Here is a 17518-nt window from a genome sequence, read left to right on the forward strand (position 1 = left end):
TAATCAGATAGGCAGCACTGCCAATATGATTAGTGATGGGCCCTCTGCAGCAGCACAGCAAGGAGACCGGTCTCCCTGCTCTGCCTGCTGCCGCAGTGCCCCTCTGCCGCCTCTGCAGGCGCGTGCCCAGGAGGTCAGTCTCAGGGCGATGACATCATCGCCCTGGGACTGCTTCCTGTGCGCGCTGTGGAGGACGGAATCGCCGTCGCCCTAGGCAGCGGCTGCAGGCCTGCAGCTCATCTCGACGCATGAGTATGAAAAGCAGGGGCCGGGAGGGGAGGAAGGGATAGGGGGGAGGGGTGACTGAGAGGACCCCTGGCCGAGGCTGTCAGTAAATGCTACTGGGCAATGGGCATGATTATCATCATGCCCATTGCCCAGCCTGTCCTGCTGCCAACCTCTCGTTACTGTTACTATGCCTAGCAGCATGTACTACCACCAGTGGCTGGCAGGACATGCTGGGTGGGCATGAAAGTACCAAGGAGGCTGGCAGGACATACTAAGCATGAATCGGGCTATGGGTGGAGGAGAGCGGTGCCAGCGCCCGCCCTTCTCCCCCGCTTGCTCAGGGCCCAGCAGCCGGATACTTACCTCTCCTCCTGCCTCCGCAGATCCGCTGTATTTCTGCTCTGCGCTCCCTGTGACATATCAGGTCAGAGGGTGCGGTGACGTCTTTCCACCGCGCCCTCCCCTGAGCCATCACAGGCAGCGCAGAACGGGAAGACGCCGGCGACGCTGGAGTACGGACCTGAGCAGCGGCAGCAGGTAAGGAGGAGTGAGGTGAGTATTTGATTATTATTTTTTTTAATGTATGGAGGCATGGGGCATTATATGGGGGGGTGATATCCTGCATGGGGCATTATATGGGGGAGTGACATCCTGCATGGGGCATTATATGGGGGGGTGACATCCAGCATGGGGCATTATATGGGGGGGTGACATCCTGCATGGGGCATTTTAAAGAGAAGGGTGACATCCTGCATTGGGCATTATAAAAGGGGGGTGTGACATCCTGCATGGGGCATTTTAAAGAGAGGGGGGGTGATATCCTGCATGGGGCATTATATGGTGGGTGACATCCTGCATGGGGCATTATATGGGGGGGTGACATCCTGCATGGGGCGTTATATGGGGGAGGTGACATCCTGCATGGGGCATTATATGGAGGGAGGTGACATCCTGCATGGGGCATTATATGGGGTGGGTGACATCCTGCATGGGGCATTATATGGGGGAGGTGACATCCTGCATGGGGCATTATATGGGGGAGGTGACATCCTGCATGGGGCATTATATGGAGGGGGGTGACATCCTGCATGGGGCATTATAAGGGGGGGAACAGCCTGCATAGGGCATTATGTGGGGGGAACAGCCTGCATGGAGCTTTATATGGGGCCAGTATCCTGTACAGAGCATTTTATGGGGGCCAGTATTCTGTATGGAGCGTTATATGGGGTCAGTATTCTGTATGGAGCATTATATGGGGGCCAGTATTCTGTATGGAGCATTTTTTGGGGGCCAGTATACTGTGTGGAGCGTTATATGGGGACCAGTATCCTGTATGGAGCGTTATATGGGGGCCAGTATTCTGTACGGAGCATTTTATGGGGGCCAGTATTCTGTATGGAGCATTATATGGGGACCAATATCCTTTATGGAGCGTTATATGGGGACCAGTATTCTGTATGGAGCGTTATATGGGGACCAGTATTCTGTATGGAGCACTTTTTGGAGGCCAGTATACTGTGTGGAGCTTTATATGGGGACCAGTATCCTGTATGGAGCGTTATATGGGGGCCAGTATTCTGTACGGAGCATTTTATGGGGGCCAGTATTCTGTATGGAGCATTATATGGGGACCAATATCCTTTATGGAGCGTTATATGGGGACCAGTATTCTGTATGGAGCGTTATATGGGGACCAGTATTCTGTATGGAGCGTTATATGGGGACCAGTATTCTGTATGGAGCACTTTTTGGAGGCCAGTATAATAGATATCACTCATGTAATATAAGAAGTGAAATCTTTGCATTGTACTATACTTATATTTCTCTGCGGTATCTGTGCATCATGAATCGTGGTATGTGTTAAAGGGGCCCACTGAGACTCTTTCTCCCAGGGCCCAGAAAAACCTGGAGCCGGCCCTTTGTGGTACTATCATGCTAGTACTACTACCACCAGTGGCTGGCTGGCAGGACATGCCATGTGAGCTTGAATGATAGTACCACAGAGGCTGGCAGTACATACTGGGCAATGGGCATAATAATACCACAAAGGCTGGGAGGACATACTGGGCAATGGGCATGATAGTACCACCAGTAGACTGACTTGGCGGTCTCCAGGGCTCCGTCTCCCCTTCTCGCTGCTGTTAGGCTGGGTTAACATTGCGTTTATACTGTGCGTTACAACGGATCCGTTGTAAATCAGCGCAGACGCAATGTACTGTAGACTTGCATTGCAAAAATAGGCATGTGTTTGAAAGTATGCATTATTTGCAACGCACAGGAAAACATGGTCGGCGGCTGGAGGCCAGCTGAGCACTTCTCTGACAACTGTGTTCTAGTGTCATTCTGTGCCTGCTCATCTCTGTCAGCAGGGGTATTTGTCTGATGGCAAAGATGTAGCAGAGCTGGAGACAGAAGATCCGTGGATTACGTCAGAGCGAGGATTTTGTTTTTTTATTAAAGATGGAGTCCCTACATGTGTTTTTTTCTGTTTACTAGAAATTCATGGTGGCCATGTCTAGTTTGGCGTGACGCCATGAATTTCAGGCTTACTGCCAGCTGATAATACAAAGCTGGTACTAACCCCATTATTACCCAGCGTGCCACCCCCACCAGGGCCGCTGGAAGAGCCGGATAAAGCGCCTGGAAATGGTGCTATGATGAATGCGCCAATTCCAGGGGTGGCTGCGGGCTGCCGTCTTCAGCGTGGGGGGCCCAGAATGCTTGGGCCTTACCATGCTGAGAATCCCAGCCCCCAGCTGCCTGGTTTTTACCAGGCTGGCGATCAAAATATGGCGGGAACCCACGTATTTTTTTTTTAATTATTTTTTTAAATAATTTAAAAAAACATTGGGCTTTCCTGACTTTTGATCGCCAGGCAGCTGGAGGTGGCAGCCCGTAGCTGTCTGCTTTATCTGCGCTGAGAATCAAAAATTCTGCGGAGCGCTGTATTTTTGTTTTATTATTTATTTATTTTCACACTTCTATATGAGTGACAGTCCCAACAGCCAATCACAGACGCTGACACAGAGAACGGGCGTCTGTGATTGGCTGCTTGAGTAACCTGAAAGCAGCCCATACATAGTACCATACTAGAATGTATGGGCTGATTGTAGATTACTCAAACAGCCAATCACAGACGCCCATCCTCTTTGACAGCATCTGTGATTGGCTGTTGGGTCTGTGACATATAGAAGTGTGAAAAGAAATCATTTTTAAAAACGGTGTAGCGCTCTGCAGAATTTTTGATTCTCACCGCAGATAAAGCGGACAGCTACGTACTGCCACCCCCAGCTGCCTGGCTTTACCTTGGCTGCCGATCAAAAGACAGAGAAGCCGAATATTTGTTTTAAACTTATTTAAAATATTTTTTTTTTTAGGAAAAGGTGTGTGCTCCTGCCATATGTTGATTGCCAGCCAGATAAAACAAATGAGCTGGGGGCTGGGATTCTCAGCATGGTAAGGCCCAAGTGTTCTTGGCCCCCCACACTGAAAATCGCAGCCCGCAGCCACCCCTGAAAATTTCCAGGCGCTTTACCTGGCTCTTCCAGCGGCCCTGGTGGTGAGTGGCACCCTGGGTAATAATAGTGTTAGTACCAGGCCAGCTTTGTATTATCAGCCGGTACTAAGCCCGAAATTCATGTTGTCACGCCAAATTAGACATGGCCACCATGAATTTCTAGTAAATAGAAAAAAAACACAGAAATTTTTTTTTTAATTAAAAATAAAACACAAAACCCATTTAGGCTCCGTTCATACGCGGCGCAAAAAATCTCTACTGCATGCCGACGTTGCGCTTTTCTCAGCGCGCTTTTCCCGAGGCATGTTAACATGTAGCCTATGGGGAAAGCGCGCCGAAAAAAACGCCAAGAATTGGCATGTCAATTCTTTTTGCGCGGCCGCTTTTGCAGTAAAAGCGCCCGTGCAAAAATACGTGGCAAAACGCGGCATCTGAACGCTTTTCAGCAAAATCCATAGCTTTTGCTGGAAGGCGTTTCCAGCTTTCTTTGGCATTTCTTTTACGCGAGCGGTCTAAAGCGCCGCATAAAAGCAGGAACGTAGCCTAAGGGACTCTATCTTTAATAAAAAAAAATCCTCGCTCCGACGTAATCCATGGGTCTTCTGTCTTCAGCTCTGCTACATCTTTGCCATCAGAGAAATATGTCTGCTGACAGATGAGCAGGCACAGAATGACACTGGAGCACTGTTACTGTGTAGTGCGGCGCTATGTTTCTTTTTTTGTCATTTCATGCAGTGTAGAAATCTTGGGAAAAGTGTGGATTGTGCTCTGGAAGTGATCAGTTATAGCTAACTATGTTATTTTCTGCAGAGATAAGTCCTGCATAGAAGATGGGATATATCGGTCTGCAGATGAAGAACTTCACCTAGAGACATCACTGGTGAGTATGTGTATTACCTATGTTGAGTATATGTATTACCTATACACACACACTGACACTATATACAGAGCTCCTGTGTATAATATTAATGGTGATCATTGCATTACCTGTACACTGACACTATATACAGAGCTTCTGTGTATAATGTCACTGGTGATGACTGATAACCTGTACACTATATACAGAGCTCCTGTGTATAATATCACTGGTGATCACTGTATAACCTGTACACTGACCCAATATACAGAGCTTTTTTACATTTTTATTATTTTAGCATTATTTGTCACTATGTTGTGGCATTATGTGCTTTGGTCATGACATGACGATATTTGTCCCTTGTATGTGGTATTATTCAGTCACTATGTGGTGGTAATATGTGGTCTCATGGTGTGTCAGTATTTATACCTTGTATCTGGTAGCATTTGATCACTATGTGGTGGTATTATGTGCTTTGGTCATGGTGTGGCGGTATTTGTGCCTTGTATGTGGCATTATTTGGGCACTATGTGGTGGTAATATGTGATCTGGTCACGGTGTGGTGGTATTTCTGCCTTCTATCTGGTAATATTGGTCTTGGTAGAGTGGATTGTGGTTGGTCATTTGTTTTATCTGATATCAATAAGGGGAAACCTCTTTATTTCCAATAGATATTAAATACTTGGATGTTTAACCCCTCCCTGCCCTGTGACTATTACACAGCAGCAGAGATGCAGTTGCAAAGGTTCACCAGAGAAAGCAAGTTGGCATTTGGTGAGATTTTCACCTCTGTATTTATAAGACAAAACCAGGAGTGGGTGAGAAATTCATAAAACATTACCTCGGATTGCTCCACTCCTGGTTTTGTCTTATAAATACAGAGGTAAAAATCTCACCAAATACTCAAAGTGCCACAATCTTCTGACAGTGCTGATTCCACCAATAAATAAGTAATCACCTTCCCAACCTGTGCATCGCTGATAACTTGTTTTCACCAATAAAAACCCTTTAATGCAAACTACAGTAATTGTACATCGCATTTCTGGTGAGCGCACAGTGATGGGCAGAAGCGGCCAATATAATGGGTATAACGGCTAACAGGTATTTGCAAATAGCTGAAGGGTGGGTGGGCCCCTGGAGTCAATGTCCCTGGTGGACCCCAGACACCCCAGTCCGGCGCTGTTGACAGCAGTGACCTGGGGGTCTGAAATGCTTCCTGGGGCGATCCCCATGCTGTCCCCATGTCATTTGAGCACTGTCACTATCGTTTTGGGCACTTTTTAGACTTTCTACAGACTGTCGGGGGTGCCGCCGCAAAAATGCTCGGGTCTCCCATAGACTAACATTGAGCTCGTTGCTCGGTTCGAGCACCCGAGTATCACGGTGAGCTCGGCCCGAGCTTCGAGCACCCGAGCATTTTAGTGCTCACTCAACACTAATTGCCACTCTTCGTAATGTGCAAACAATGTCTTCTTCAGGTGGATTCCACCTGGATCCCTCATGAAAAGCACTAGATAAAAATGTAAATGATTGAACATATGCACTGCAATATAAAAACAACTTGCTGTGCATTGTGTATTTTTCAGTCTTTTTCAGCTTCTTTTATCCGCTTCCAGCTTTGAAAATTACGAAGTGGTTAAAGAAAGTGATCGGTTCATTCTGCTGGTGGCTTCTGTTTGGAAGCCGCTCACTATTTTATATGTAGTTAACAAAAACACTGATGTTTTCCTTAAGTGTCTTCTTATAAAATAAAAAATCAGTGGGTATGCTGGTGTCTATAAGGTGCTGTGTGTACGTACCCTTAGGAATAACAGAATCTCTGGTCATCTCCTCCATTTTTGGCCAGAGTTTAGAGGATTAATGGGAGACATAGAACCGCTATTCTCCAGTTTGGGATCTAACCCTTCAGACATACTATATATGAGGTATAGTATTAATATACCATAAAAGTCAGTAATAATCAATTAAATGCGAAAAGACATTAAACAATTTTAATTTTTTATTTCTTTGAATTAAAATTGCATGGAAGGATGAAGACAAGTTCTTGGAGGAGCCTTCAACTTTTGCACGTGTCTCTTGCTGGTCAGGAGGCCACAGGTAGGTGGTACAACTCCTTCCATACAGGTACAGCATTAATGGTGGATGTGCTGTAGTTTCTTCAGAGCGCTAGATTTGGGGGTTTTCTGTCCTCGAGATGTCAATGGTGCGTTGGTGGCAGCAGCCAAAAATGCAGCTTTCTCTGACAGCACGAGCAGCCCTGGATAATCCACGCCGGCAGGATGTTATCATCCGGCGGAAGAGAGAACCTAGGAGAAAAGATGTAAAACTGATGTAAGTAATGGGACTCCATATTAGAGGACACTACTGTGGTGTCACTGTAACATGACGTTAGAGGAATCTCATCATACAGAGGAGCAGAATCATTGTCAGCCATCATACATGTGACAATCCCACCACTGACGGATAACATCTGCTCCACATGACTTCTTCTCACTGACGTTATACAACATGGAGATTATCGTCACACTTACCTCTCCTAGTTTCCCCCTCTTCAACTTTCTCTGTTTTTAGTTGTTTTCTCAGTGTTCGAAAATATTTTCTTCTCTTCTGAACTGGAGATTCTAATCAAAAAGCCAGAAAAAAATGTTGATTATAAACTCCTAAAAGATGAGCTTTGTATCTTTATAGAGTTATGCAACTGATTAATATGAACCTGTAGCTTTTCTGGGTTCCGGTGGTGTCTCCCCAAAGAACCATGTCCCCATATTAATATGACATTACTTTCAGCAAGCCACAGTGTTATATAATCAGTTAGATAAAACTTCATTGTAACTTTAAAGAAGACCCATCACCAGGTCAAAAGTGTCCAAGATTCGCTCTTATTTTATGTCGGCTTCTCCCCTGAGTATTCTGATATTTGTTTTCCTAAAATCCACAGTACGGTTGTAGAGATATGGGACTTTTTATTTAGTGTTAATTATTATGGTCTTTATCATGTGGGCGTGGTAACCTAAGGGCACGCCCCAGAGGATCCTGTGAACACCGCCCCTTTGTAAAGAATAAAAATTACCACTAATTACAAAGGCCCATAACTCTGGAACCGTATGGGGGATTTTAACAAAACAAAAATAGAATACTCAGGGGAGCAGAAAGAATAAAGGAAGTAATTTTAGAGCCTTAATATTTAAATTTTGGATCATAGGCTATAATTGGATGGCCTATAAACCTGTACATACCTGACAATGAGGGCGAGGATGACTCACTGTTTTTAGCAGTAAAACACTGATTGTCTCCAACAGTTTTGGAAGGGGAAGATTCTTTCTGCCTGTTGGTAGAAAAAAGACACGTAAATTACAAGGAAAAAACAATAGAATAACGGAAGAACACCTGTCTGTAAGGTCAATTAGGACAACATAGAGGAGATATCCTGTTCAAGACCACATTTTACCAGCAAGAATGGAGTCTAATTAGTAATATTGGCCTGTAGTGAGTTGGAAATGAATGGTTGGTCGCAACAATCAGCTGTTATTGAAGTTATCACAAGTAAGACCCACAGAGATTGTGTAGTCATGGGGTGGTGGATGCTAGATTTAGATTTGTGTTACTCGTATCTTGTATTTGGATCCGACATATATCAGGACTAAATCTCATAATAATAATAATCTACTCACATTTCTGAGCGTTTTTCATTGATCTCTGGGGAACACCCTGGAGGTGACATAGGCACTTCATTGCCTTCATCACTGTTCTCTTGGGAACACTGTGGAGGTGACATAGGCTCTTCATTGCCTCCATCACTGTTCTCTTGGGAACACTGTGGAGGTGACATAGGCTCTATATTGGTCATCATCCCAGTATTGGTGATATATAGCTAAAACAGATAAAGAAATATAAAATAGATATATTTAATTTTTTTTGTAATTATAGGTTTCATACATTTTATTAGCCACATACTTACTTTAGAAGACCTTTGATAAGTTGATGCAAAGTTTTTGATTTCTGGCCAGTCATTGTCCTCACTTGTGTCCCCCTCATCTGAATTCATATGTTTGAAGCTGCTACTTCGAGCTAAAAAATACAAGTGTTATTAGAGATTATTAGTATAATACCCAGACAGTCACCATGTTATCACTAATAATGATGGGAACTGATTTTGACATAAAATGAAAGACAAGACACACGTCAGTTTTCTGCAGATGACGTCTCATTTTACTTACTGATAAAGTAGCGGGTGTCCTCATCTGACTTTAGGTCAGGAACGAACAGGGGCTTCTGACTTAAAAGGTTGTCAAAGTCTAAGTCACGCATAAATGGATGAATTTTGATCTCATTTGCGCCTCCTGGAAAAGGAAGACAAGAAAGAAAGTGATACAGTCATTGTCAGAGAAACTGCTCCATATCTGTAGAATTTATGTTAATCTGAACTGAAGATGTAACAGAGCCGACATAAAGGAAATATATTGAACATTATAGCATGAAGAATGGGTAATAGAAAAGTAGGTAGAGTACAGAACCTCAGTGCTGATCCTCATGGAACCCATCATTTGTCTGGTCACGCTGTAATAATTCATTGATAATACTATTAATATTACCTGTTCCAAGTCTCAGTGCTGGAATTTTTCTGAGCAGTTGAGTGATGATGCCTCGAGCATTAGTTGGAGGAAAGTAATTACATCTCCAAGGTATATCATCTGTTATATAAAAAGCAAATATTATAAGAAATAAAACCTCTTCATTTATTTTCATAAAAAAAAAATTCCTTAACAAAGCTAGAAAAAACTACAGAACTATTCAAGTCAAATAACAGTGACATCACAAGCATTCAGATTATTTTACTTACCCTGGATGATACTGTGTAAAATATTCCTTCTGCAAGCCCCTGTAAATGGTGGATATCCAAATAGAAATTTATATAGGATGATCCCTATTGACCACCAGTCAACAGGCCTTCCATAGCCTATCTTTAGGATAACTTCTGGGGCCATGTAAGTAGGGGTGCCAGCAGTCTGGAAACCAACAGAAAAAGGAGATGATGATCAATAAATATAATTGCGACACATAACATCAGTGGAAATGTTTTTCTAGAGAAATTATAAATCAGAGAAGGAGAAAGATGAGATCTGTAAAGTACAAGACCCTGTAAGTAAAGCCTACCTCTTTATCAAGGAACTCTTTGGTGATGTCCTTAGTTGGAGTCTTGTAGAAGTCTGAGTTTGGTCTCATGAGGCCGAGTTTTGAAACCCCAAAATCAGTGACCTTAATATGTCCTGTTGATGTTATCAGGAGGCTGTGAAAGAAAAGATGGTGTCAGCACCAAGTAATAACCCACAGACTGTATAAGAAACTCTAACTTTCTTCCCCTCTAATATGCTAGAGGGGTCACTTACTTCTCAGGCTTCAGATCTCTGTGCACCACACCATAGCTGTGCAGGTATTCCACAGCAAGGACCGTTTCCGCAGTGTACATACGGGCCAAGAGGACTGGTAAAGGACCCCTGTGCTTTAGAAGGGTACCACAGTCACCTCCTACAGGAGAAAGCAAATATGAGAACTGAGGGTTTGTTACAATGTAAATTACACATGATGAGTGGGAATGTGAAGAAGGCGGAGACATTGGGACAGGATGGTCTATATATACTGTATAATGTAGTGCGTATACTGTATACTGCAGATAGACCCTATACATAGAGACAGAGCCTCATCTACGAGCCTCTAATTTTTTTCTCTGTGAACGTTCTTATCTATAAAAACTCTTCAAAAAGACAAATCTTCCTTTTACCCATAGTGGAAATTGCTGCCGTGCTCAGCGAGGACATACTGGGGGACTTTCATAGAGATCAATGGTTTTTCAGGCATCTTGGTAACAGATGACTTATAATAATTGCAAAGAGGACATGTAACCGTCCATGTGGGCACATTGTGGTCATATATAGATGCTAGGATTAAGCAGACGTGGGCTGGATATAGATACAATGGATGTGTCCTACCTGGTACATACTCCATGACCATACATAGATGAAGTTTAGTAGGAAAGGAGCAGAACGTGGAGACCACAAAGGGACAATCTGCGAATGCTGAGATGTCCCTCTCCAGAAAGGCCCATTCAAGCCTCTTTGGCTTTTTCAGGTTCTCCTTGTCCATTTTCTTCATAGCGCAGACTTGGTTTGTATCTTTATGGCGAACTAAGTGGACGGCCCTGGAGAGGAGAAAAAAACATGATTTACTATAAATTCTTATTAACAATCTATCTATAGATCTCATCAAATGATCTCCTGTATTAATGATTAATGTGGGGCCATCACTAGAAAACCATGTCTATAAATACATAAAATAACACTCCACAAATGATCACCAATGGGGGGTCCTCATCCACGTCACATCCTAACTGACCTGAATAGTGACAGATAGATGTGGACCGTGATGTGAACTCATAATTTGTCCATGGGAACATAACATGAGAAGGACGCAGAGACATCGTCATAAGGAGCCCTGGGAAATATATATAATACCAAAGTAAAGCTCACCCAAAGGCTCCACTGCTGATCAGTTTGATCGGTTTATAGTCGCTCTTACAAGGATTTCTCCCCAGGTTCAATGATCCGATCGCGGCCTAAAAAGGAATAAGAAATGACATTAAGACATAGAAACTGCAGGGGAATAAAAGCTGAAGATGCAGGAACGTCTCTCTTCTATATTATGTCCATGATGATTACACTGCAGCAGATGTAGGGGACGTGATACAAGCCGGACCCTGCACAGACACTATTATATTATAGGAGATATCCCCCTTATACAAAGACACAGGCGGAAATACAAACTCCGCACCACTGAGTACAGACTGTCCTCACAGATGATGAAGCCACAGGGACAGGTGGCCATAAAATACCCTGTGTCTGCCTGGAGTGGACATGGAGGCCTCCACCATCATAAATCTGACCTTCTGCTAAATGGCTGGTAATCTGGAGAAGATCAGACAACAAGGACATGAGATGTAGACCTGTGTCTGCCTGGAGAGGACAGGGAGGCCTCCACCATCATGAAACTGACCTTCTGCTATATGATTGGTAATCTGGAGAAGATGAGACAAGGACATGAGATGTAGACCTGTGTCTGCCTGGAGCGGACATGGAGGCCTCCACCATCATAAATCTGAGCTTCTGCTATATGGCTGGTGATCTGGAGAAGATCAGAGAACAATGACATGAGATGGAAACCTGTGTCTGCCTGGAGAGGACAGGGAGGCCTCCACCATCATGAACCTGAGCTTCTGCTATATGGCTGGTGATCTGGAGAAGATCAGACAACAAGGACATGAGATGTAGAAGATGATAGATCCTTACCAGGCGCTCCACTGAGTAGGACGGATACTCCAGTACAAGCAGGACATTTTGGGCCAGTTGTTTAATAAAGGCCAATTCTCCACTTTGGGATTTTTCTTCAGCCTATAGAGATGAAAACAAAGAAGAAAGGAAAATCATGAGAGAAAAAGCAAAACGGAGGAGGCCATTTATATCACCATGTTACTTATGCTATCTACACTACAAGTACTACATGACAACTGACGAGGGATCCGGTCGCTTGTAAACCTTTAAATCCCCACGTCCTCCCTCCATACCCAATGTATGTATATAAGACACATGGCTGCTTGTGACCTGTGTAAAATGGCCACAGCAGACTCCAACTCAAAACGCGGGGTGACTGCAACAATGATAGCCCCACAATTATATACAGTAGATATCTAATAGGCTTTAAACCAGAAGAAAAACAACACCTAATTAAGAGTTAGACCCTAGCCGCACCACACCGACACCACACCGACACAAGGGTTAAGGCATTAATATCCCACATTAATACCACTATCCTCACAGGACCGAAGTCCACTAGTTATATTGAGATGTAACCAAAGTCACTATTCCCCCAACAGTAACCTCCGTCCAAAGGACATCACATTTATCAAGACTCTGACCCAAACCTATCCCCCACCGCTGTGACCGTCCCAAAACCTCTACTTATCAAGTGCCAGCCTTCAAACTTTCCTCCCATCTCTTTATAAGGGCTGGTTGGATGCTGGAACGTGAAACTCCTACCTTCTTCCTTTTATTGTCCCCCTGTAACCCAGCTCCTCAACTCCTTCCCGCAAATGTACGGGTTATTAACATCCTGGAAGGATCCTCACATGTGGAGGGGGCTCAGGAGCTGAGCTCCCCAAACATGCGTATATGAAATAGCCAGCATCTGTCCCTAAAAACCGTGGACAACGCAGAATTCTTCTGTTAACCATTTAAATAAAGCTGTCAGTCTGTGACAGTATCATTTCAATTGTGCATGCACCAATGCCTGAGCACTCTTGCTTTCATCGGCCCTCCACAAGGCGATCACAAGGGTCTAATGCATTTCTAGGACAACCAGGGGTCTGCTGAAGACCTCCGTTGCTGAAACCATGGTCCTCCTTGTGAAGCTTAGCTATAGGCTGAGCTCCAGAGGAGATCAAGATTTTCACTATATAGCGCAATACTGTAGTATTGCAATATATAGTATGAGCGATTTGCAGGATTAAGTCCCCTAAGGGAACGAAAAAAAAAATGTAAAAATAAAGAAGAAAATATTTAAAAAAATGTTAAAAATTTAAAAGTTAAAATCACTCCTCTTTTCACCATTTAAAATAAAGAAAGGAAAAAATTAATGATCATATTTGATATTGATGCGGTTGTTAAAGTCTGATCTTTTAAGATAGGGAATTAATTAATACGATCAATAAACACCGAAAAGAGGAAAAAAAATTGGATTTGTGGGTTTTTTTGTCTTCTCATTTCACTTAAAAACATTAATAATAAACAATCAAAACACCCATAGAATCTATGATTCTATGACACTCTATGTACACAAAGTTCACTGCAAAACTCATATCGTCACTCATCCCAATCGACAGAAAACTAAAATGTTATGGGTCCCTGAATATAGCGACACAAAGAACCATTGCATCTCACTTGGAATTTTTTTCCCTTGTTTCAGTACAATGTATGGTAAATAGAATGGAGCCACGGAAAGCTACAACTTGTCCTGCAAAAGAATCAAGCCCTCACATGTCTATGGCAATGGAAAAATAACAAATTTATGGCTCTTGAAAGAAAGTGAGGAAAAAATGAAGGCATAACAACTGAAAACTCTGTGGTCCATAATTGGTTAACCAATCCAATTCCCCCCTACCTCCACAACCCTCCCAATAACCCTGTAGATATCACCCTCTCCCTTGTCATGTAGCCTGTATGCCCTATTACTGCTCCCCGGCTATTCTTATCTGGGTATTTGGTACAGGTTAAACTTATATTCCATTATTATTTTCCATTATTACTATATGATTTGTGCAGATTGTCTGCTATTTACCTGTTGTACTAATGTCCATATGTTCTTCTGTAAATGCTCAAGATATTCTGAGCTTATATGACCTCGTTTGTATTTGGTCAGGCAATCTCTCACAAGCTCCATTACCAGCCGGTAAGTGAAGCTGAGGACGCCATCGGGTAGTGGTAGCACAAAGTCAGGGTCATAGGTGGCAAGAATCCCCTGGAGTAGTGCTAACACCTGAAGTCTGTCTGGAGGAATTCCAGACATTTCCAGTAAATCCAAGCGCAGTCTGTATATGACTAGCTATATGGCTTATCACACCGACAACAATGACACCGGAAAGTCAAAGTGACAACTAGAGTGTAATCACTTGTAGAAGTAGTGATGGTTAATTGTGATGTCATAATGGAATCTTGTGTTCTACTCTTAAAGGGGCAGCTTACCTTATAAGGAAGTTGCCTAGCATCCCTTAAGGAGGCAACAATATAGGCTGAGCATCGGTACCATATGCAGACATGGATGATAGAGCTATGGACACTTTACTCTTCTGAGCAGTTAGAGTATTATTATGTTGTTACATAAATTATTTATATCTGTTCCACACAATAAAAATTAGTGTTTTGTATCAATAAGAAAGTCAGATTCCGGGGCTAAAAGACAATGTATATCTTTGTACCGTGTTAGGGGCTAAAAGAAGTATCTTTACTGAGGGAACAGGGCCGGACTAGGGGCTGCGCCCAGCTCTGGCATAGGACGCACACAGGCCCATGTTACTCTCCCACACCCACTTTCAAAGATGAGGTTCTCTATTACAAATATGACCCTGCCTACCATTGGAGAAAATCTAAATTTACTACTCCCCGTGATACCAATTTATTAGGATGATCATTTAGGTCTCTTTATCACATTAATAGTTCCCCTTGGGCATCCTTATAATAATAATAGTGCCCATCTGGGTCTCCCTATAATAATAATAGTGCCCCTCTGGGTCTCCCTATAATAATAATAGTGCCCCTCTGGGTCTCCTTATAATAATAATAGTGCCCCTCTGGGTCTCCTTATAATAATAATAGTGCCCCTCTGGGTCTCCTTATAATAATAATAGTGCCCCTCTGGGTCTCCTTATAATAATAATAGTGCCCCTCTGGGTCTCCTTATAATAATAATAGTGCCCCTCTGGGTCTCCTTATAATAATAATAGTGCCCCTCTGGGTCTCCCTATAATAATAATAGTGCCCCTCTGGGTCTCCCTATAATAATAATAGTGCCCCTCTGGGTCTCCTTATAATAATAATAGTGCCCCTCTGGGTCTCCTTATAATAATAATAGTGCCCCTCTGGGTCTCCTTATAATAATAATAGTGCCCCTCTGGGTCTCCTTATAATAATAATAGTGCCCCTCTGGGTCTCCTTATAATAATAATAGTGCCCCTCTGGGTCTCCTTATAAGATTAAAGGGAATCTGTCAGGAGGATCAGCTCTCCCTCCCAAGCCGTCTATATGGGCATACGTTATACACGTGGTCCCTTTACCAGCGAGGTTGGTCGACTGGGATAAGAAAATCATTCAACGAGAGACTAGATGGATTTTATTAACGAATGGCCTATTGTTATAGTGTGATCACTATTCAGTATGGCCCTATTACATAGACTATCACCATACAGTGTGTAGGCCAATTGTGGCTGCGCTCTTCTATACGGCATAGTCGGCCATTTGGACGGACTTCTTTTCTTTATCTATACTTTTAATCTTGGCTGCACTGAATATTGATTCAGGGTTAAATGATTCTCCTTTGTGTGTGCATCGATTATATCTGGTACATTTACACTATATTAATACATCCTCTATATTTATAATATATCTATACACCTATATTCCCTGTTGTCTTGTTGCCTAGCCATTATGGGAACCAATCTGGACCTATGATGTGATAAATACTTGATGAGATCCATAAAACAGCGCCCCCTATTGGAGCCCACTGTTCGTTTCAAGCATGGACCTTCTGGTATCTGTATGGGGAGGAAACCTCTCGCTGGAGCGCAGCGTGCCTCCCAAAGCGCACTGACGCCCCCTCCGGTCTCATCGCTGGAACACATTTTTATGTAAAGTGTCATTGAATGCAGCAGCCGGGTCTAAGCTCCTAATAAACACAACCCTCCGCCTGCCCCGCTGTGTTATTACAGGCTCTATTCCCCTTCAAGCCTAAGCGTCAGAATGCCTGCTCCTCCTCTTACCTCCCCCTTTCACCTGCTGTTATAGTACAGCCTGTCTGGGCTCTGTATTAAAGCCTCTTATTAACCCTCTCCCCCTATGTATCTACTGGTAGACCCCATATTAATATAAGCCCCTTGCATACCATGAGCTGCAATATTATTATTGTAAGAAACCCCATGTGCACTATTATTATCAGGCATAGATGGTGGCATTATTATTCAGTATCGGCACACAGGGGGCATTATTACTATCTAAGGCAAGGGTGGGCAATTAATTTTCCAAAGAGATCACATGAGAGACCATGACTGTTGCGGAGAACGAACCAATAGACAGATATGAATTCTGCTCAATATTCATATCAACATATTAATTACATTTATTATAATATATTAATATTATCACTAGAGATGAGCGGTGTTCGACTCGAACTGTTCGCCAATCTCAAATTCGAGCTGTTTTGGGCAGTGTTCGAGCCGTTCGGCGAACACGAACAATTTGAAAAAATTCCGGCTGTTCGAGGTTATGTTCCATAAATGTTCGTGCACCAAAATCATAACTGGATTTTTTCTCAGTAATGCTGAAAATTAATGTTAATACGCAGTTTGAGTGTACAGTGGGGCGGGGGGAGGGGCAGGGGATGGATCTCTGCAGAAATAATGAAGATCTCCATTTTTTTTTCTCTTTCCCCCATTTACAGTGGGGAGATGCAATCTGTCAGCCTATCAGCAGCGCACACACGGAGCGAACTGCTTTTTTCACACAAGCAAAGGCATGTGTCATTGGCAGTGTATGTCACATGTCCTTGCCCTATAAGACCCAGCCATTTCCACATAGCCACCATTTTCTCACTGCTGCAGCTGCGTGTTAGACGGCACCGCTGTTGCTGTGTGCGCTATACTTTGAGTGTTCATTTCAAGCCAATTTTCGTACAAATCTACAGATAGCTTGGGAGTAGGGGATAGTTGTGATTGCAGTCCTTTTGAGGACTAGATTACATCATTTCCTACGACTTTTATCAGGCAGGTCTGTGCTCTTAAATAGATAGGTTGGGAGTAGGGTCTACTTGTAATTGCAGTCCTTTTCTGGACTAGGTTACAGCATTTCCTAGGACTTTTTGCTAGGCAGGTCTGTGCCAGTGCTGTGCAAGTTTTTTTCACAGCATTTGGCTAAATCTAGCTAAGCAAATCCTTTTTAGCCTCTTGCAGTGTGTTAGTCAGTGGAGTAGCCTATCTGTGTTGCAAGCTATGCCACCTGTGTATAGAATACAAATTTTTTTACTGCACCTAGCCAAGTAAAACCTTTTGGGCATAGCATCATTCTATTAGTCCATCTATACTAAACTCCACCAGGTTGCAAATT

The 17518-nt window shown here is 43.3% G+C and overlaps 1 long non-coding RNA gene across 1 annotated transcript in view; it reads left to right on the forward strand.

Moving 5' to 3' along the window:
- LOC141257966 (uncharacterized) overlaps positions 1–17518 on the forward strand; it is an 82358-nt gene that overhangs the window by 37934 nt on the left and 26906 nt on the right. The window contains exon 2 of the long non-coding RNA XR_012318147.1: positions 4556–4625. This is a non-coding gene — a long non-coding RNA (uncharacterized lncRNA). The remainder of the gene's footprint in view (positions 1–4555; positions 4626–17518) is intronic.

Source organism: Phyllobates terribilis, unplaced genomic scaffold (genome assembly GCF_046119375.1).
Source record: "Phyllobates terribilis strain yellow unplaced genomic scaffold, ASM4611937v1 Scaffold_3__8_contigs__length_932513732, whole genome shotgun sequence".
In the NCBI taxonomy this organism is placed as follows: domain Eukaryota; kingdom Metazoa; phylum Chordata; class Amphibia; order Anura; family Dendrobatidae; genus Phyllobates; species Phyllobates terribilis.